Raw genomic sequence first — 5,786 nt, 5'->3', positions numbered from 1 at the left:
CAGTCCCACCGAGTTGACATGTCGGTCCCACCGAAAATCCTAACGTTCACATTTTGAACTAAATTGGTCTGACCGAGTTTTCTGATTCGGTCCCACCGAGTTTGGTGATTTGTGTGTAACGGTTAGATTTTGTGTGGAGGCTATATATACCCCTCCACCCACTCTTCATTCGTGGAGAGAGCCATCAGAACATGCCTAAACTTCCAACATACATTTTCTGAGAGAGAACCACCTACACTTGTGTTGAGACCAAGATATTCCATTCCAACCACATAAATCTTGATCTCTAGCCTTCCCCAAGTTGCTTTCCACTCAAATCATCTTTCTACCAAATCCAATCCTATGAGAGAGAGTTGAGTGTTGGGGAGACTATCATTTGAAGCACAAGAGCAAGGAGTTCATCATCAACACACCATCTATTACCTTTTGGAGAATGGTGTCTCCTAGATTGGCTAGGTGTCACTTTGGAGCCTCCGTCAAGATTGTGGAGTTGAACCAAGGAGTTTTTACGGGCAAGGAGATCGCCTACTTCGTGAAGATCTACCCTAGTGACGCAAGTCCTTCGTGGACGATGGCCATGGTGGGATAGACAAGGTTGCTTCTTCATGGACCCTTCGTGGGTGGAGCCCTCCGTGGAGTTGCGCAACCGTTACCCTTCATGGGTTGAAGTCTCCATCAACGTGGATGTACGACAGCACCACCTATCGGAACCACGGATAAAAAATCCCCATGTCTACACTGCATTTGCTCCCTCTAAACTCCTCCCCTTACCTTCACATGCCATTGTTTTACATTCCGCTGCTATACTCTTAGAATTGCATGTGTAGGTTGATTACTTGATTTGTGCTAAGTTGCTAAAATCTGCCAAGACATAAAATTGGGAAAAGGCTAGATTTTTATTTGGTCAAGTAGTCTAATCACCCCCCTCTAGACATACTTTCGATCCTACAGATAGCACACAAGGTGTTCCTCCGGTATTCGGGAGTTGCATAATCTCATAGTCAAAGGAACATGTATAAGTCATGAAGAAAGCAATAGCAATAAAACTCAACGATCATAATGCTAAGCTAACGGATGGGTCTTGTCCATCACATCATTCTCTAATGATGTGATCCCGTTCATCAAATGACAACACATGTCCATGGTCAGGAAACTTAACCATCTTTGATTAACGAGCTAGTCTAGTAGAGGCATACTAGGGACACTTTGTTTGGTCTATGTATTCACACATGTATCAAGTTTCCGGTTAATACAATTCTAGCATGAATAATAAACATTTAGCATGATATAAGGAAATATAAATAACAACTTTATTATTGCCTCTAGGGCATATTTCCTTCAGTCTCCGACTTGCACTAGAGTCAATAATCTAGTTCACATCGCCATGTGATTTAACACCAATAGTTTGTTGGAAATATGCCCTAGAGGCAATAATAAAATGGTTATTATTATATTTCCTTGTTCATGATAATTGTCTATTGTTCATGCTAATTGTGTTATCCGGAAATCGTAATACATGTGTGAACACATAGACCATAACATGTCCCTAGTGAGCCTCTAGTTGTCTAGCTCGTTGATCAATAGATGGTTACGGTTTCCTGACCATGGACATTGGATGTCATTGATAACGGGATCACATCATTAGGAGAATGATGTGATGGACAAGACCCAATCCTAAGCATAGCACTAGATCGTGTAGTTCGTTTGCTAAAGCTTTTCTAATGTCAAGTATCATTTCCTTAGACCATGAAATCGTGCAACTCCCGGATACCGTAGGAATGCTTTGGGTGTACCAAACGTCACAACGTAACTGGTTGGCTATAAAGGTGCAATACAGGTATCTCCGAAAGTGTCTGTTGGGTTGGCACGGATCGAGACTGGGATTTGTCACTCCGTATGACGGAGAGGTATCTCTGGGCCCACTCGGTAATGCATCATCATAATGAGCTCAATATGTGACTAAGTAGTTAGTCACGGGATCATGCATTATGGAACGAGTAAAGTGACTTGCCGGTAACGAGATTGAACGAGGTATTGGGATACCGACGATCGAATCTCGGGCAAGTAACGTACTGATTGACAAAGGGAATTGTATACGGGATTGCTTGAATCCTCGACATCGTGGTTCATCCGATGAGATCATCGTGGAACATGTGGGAGCCAACATGGGTATCCAGATCCCGCTGTTGGTTATTGGCTAGAGAGCGGTCTCGGTCATGTCTGCATGATTCCCGAACCCATAGGGTCTACACACTTAAGGTTCGATGACGCTAGGGTTATAAGGAAGATTTGTATGTGATTACCGAATGTTGTTCGGAGTCCCGGATGAGATCCCAGACGTCACAAGGAGTTCCATAATGGTCCAGAGGTGAAGATTTATATATGAGAAGTCATCATAGGGTCAGCGGAAATATTCGAGGGTATACCGGTATTGTACCGGGACCACCGGAGGGGTTCCGGGGGTCCACCGGGAGGGTCCACCTGCCCTGGAGGGCCTTATGGGCTGTAGGTGGAAGGGAACCAGCCCTAAGTGGGCCGGGCGCCATCCCCCCTAGGGCCCATGCGCCTAGGGTTTGGGGGGAACCCTAAAGGGGGCGCCCCCTTGCTTGGGGGGCAAGCCCCCTCCCCCTTGGCCGCCGCCCCCCTCTAGATCTCATCTAGAGGGGCCGACCCCCTTCCCCCTTCTCCCTATAAATAGAGGGGTGGAGGGAGGGCTGCAGCACCACATCCAAAGAGCAGCCCCTCCCCTCCCCAACACCTCTCCTCCTCCGCGTGAGCTTGGTGAAGCCCTGCCGGAGAACTGCCACTCCATCACCACCACGCCGTCGTGCTGCTGTTGGAGCCCTCTTCCTCAACCTCTCCCTCCTCCTTGCTGGATCAAGGTGCGGGAGACGTCACTGGGCTGCACGTGTGTTGAACGTGGAGGTGCCGTTGTTCGGCGCTAGGATCGGGATCCACCGCGATCTGAATCGCTACGAGTACGACTCCCTCATCCGTGTTCTTGCAACACTTCTGTCTCGCGATCTTCAACGGTATGAAGATGCACTCTCCTCTCTCTCGTTGCTAGTTACTCCATAGATTGATCTTGGTGATGTGTAGATTTTTTTTAATTTCTGCAACGATCCCCAACAGTGGTATCAGAGCCAGGTTTATGCGTAGTTTCTATGCACGAGTAGAACACAAGTTGTTGTGGGCGTCGATTTTGTCAATTTACTTGCTGTTACTAGTCTTATCTTGGTTCGGCGGCATCGTGGGATGAAGTGGCCCGGACCGACCTTACACGTACGCTTACGTGAGACAGGTTCCACCGACTGACATGCACTAGTTGCATAAGGTGGCTAGCGGGTGTCTGTCTCTCCCACTTTAGTCGGATCGGATTCGATGAAAAGGGTCCTTATGAAGGGTAAATAGAAATTGGCATATCACGTTGTGGTTCTGGCGTACGTAAGAAACGTTCTTGCTAGAAACCTATAGCAGCCACGTAAAAATTTGCAACAACAATTAGAGGACGTCTAACTTGTTTTTGCAGCAAGTGTCATGTGATGTGATATGGCCAGAAGGATGTGATGAATGATATATGTGATGTATGAGATTGATCATGTTCTTGTAATAGGAATCACGACTTGCATGTCGATGAGTATGACAACCGGCAGGAGCCATAGGAGTTGTCTTAATTTATTTATGACCTGCGTGTCAACTGGAACGTCATGTAATTACTTTACTTTATTGCTAACCGTTAGCTATAGTAGTAGAAGTAATAGTTGGCGAGACAACTTCATGAAGACACGATGATGGAGATCATGATGATGGAGATCATGGTGTCATGCCGGTGACGATGATGATCATGGCGCCCCGAAGATGGAGATCAAAAGGAGCAAAATGATATTGGCCATATCATGTCACTATTTGATTGCATGTGATGTTTATCATGTTTTACATCTTATTTGCTTAGAACGACGGTAGCATAAATAAGATGATCCCTCGCTAAAATTTCAAGAAAGTGTTCCCCCTAACTGTGCACCGTTGCAAAGGTTCGTTGTTCCGAAGCACCACGTGATGATCGGGTGTGATAGGTCCTAACGTTCGCATACAACGGGTGTAAGCCAGATTTACACACGCAACACACTTAGGTTGACTTGACGAGCCTAGCATGTACAGACATGGCCTCGGAACACAAGAGACCGAAAGGTCGAACATGAGTCGTATAGCAGATACGATCAACATGAATATGTTCACCGATGATGACTAGTCCGTCTCACGTGATGATCGGACACGACCTAGTTGACTCGGATCATGTATCACTTAGATGACTAGAGGGATCTCTGTCTGAGTGGGAGTTCATTAATTTGATTAGATGAACTTAATTATCATGAACTTAGTCTAAAATCTTTACAATATGTCTTGTAGATCAAATGGCCCACGCTAATGTCAACCTCAACTTCAACGCGTTCCTAGAGAAAACCAAGCTGACAGACGATGGTAGCAACTATACGGACTGGGTCCGGAACTTGAGGATCATCCTCATAGCTGCCAAGAAAGCATACGTCCTTGAAGCACCGCTAGGTGAAGCACCCATCCCAGCAAACCAAGACGTTATGAACGCTTGGCAAACACGTGTTGATGATTACTCCCTGGTTCAGTGCGGCATGCTTTACAGCTTAGAACCGGGGCTCCAAAAGCGTTTCGAGCAGCACGGAGCATATGAGATGTTCCAAGAGCTGAAAATGGTTTTCCAAGCTCATGCCCGGGTCGAGGGATATGAAGTCTCCAACAAGTTCTACAGTTGTAAGATGGAGGAGAATAGTTCCGTCAGCGAACACATACTCAAAATGTCTGGGTTGCACAACCGCTTGTCTCAGCTGGGAGTTAATCTCCTGGATGACGCGGTCGTTGACAGAATCCTTCAGTCGCTTCCACCTAGCTACAAGAGCTTTGTGATGAACTTCAATATGCAGGGGATGGAAAAGACCATTCCTGAGGTATATTCAATGCTGAAATCAGCAAAGGTGGAGATCAAAAAGGAACATCAAGTGTTGATGGTGAATAAGACCACTAAGTTCAAGAAAGGCAAGGGTAAAAAGAGCTTCAAGAAAGATGGCAAGGGAGTTGTCGCACCCGGTAAGCAAGCTGCCGGGAAGAAGACAAAGAATGGACCCAAGCCTGAGACTGAGTGCTTTTATTGCAAGGGAAACGGTCACTGGAAGCGGAACTGCCCCAAGTACTTAGCGGATAAGAAGGCCGGCAATACCAAAGGTATATGTGATATACATGTTATTGATGTGTACCTAACCAGCGCTCGTAGTAGCTCCTGGGTATTTGATACCGGTGCCGTTGCTCATATTTGTAACTCAAAGCAGGAGTTGCGGAATAAGCGGAGACTGGCGAAGGACGAGGTGACGATGCGCGTCGGGAATGATTCCAAGGTCGATGTGATCGCCGTCGGCACGCTACCTCTACATTTACCTACGGGATTAGTTTTAAACCTCAATAATTGTTATTTAGTGCCAGCTTTGAGCATGAACATTGTATCTGGATCTCGTTTGATGCGAGATGGCTACTCATTTAAATCCGAGAATAATGGTTGTTCTATTTATATGAGAGATATGTTTTATGGTCATGCCCCGCTGGTCAATGGTTTATTCTTAATGAATCTCGAACGTGATGTTACACATATTCATAGTGTGAATGCCAAGAAATGTAAGGTTGATAATGATAGTCCCACATACTTGTGGCACTGCCGCCTTGGTCACATTGGTGTCAAACGCATGAAGAAACTCCATACAGAT

Source organism: Aegilops tauschii, chromosome 4, assembly GCF_002575655.3.
Source record: "Aegilops tauschii subsp. strangulata cultivar AL8/78 chromosome 4, Aet v6.0, whole genome shotgun sequence".
In the NCBI taxonomy this organism is placed as follows: Eukaryota; Viridiplantae; Streptophyta; class Magnoliopsida; order Poales; family Poaceae; genus Aegilops; species Aegilops tauschii.
The sequence above is the reverse complement of the archived record's forward strand: the minus strand, read 5'-3'. Positions refer to the sequence as shown.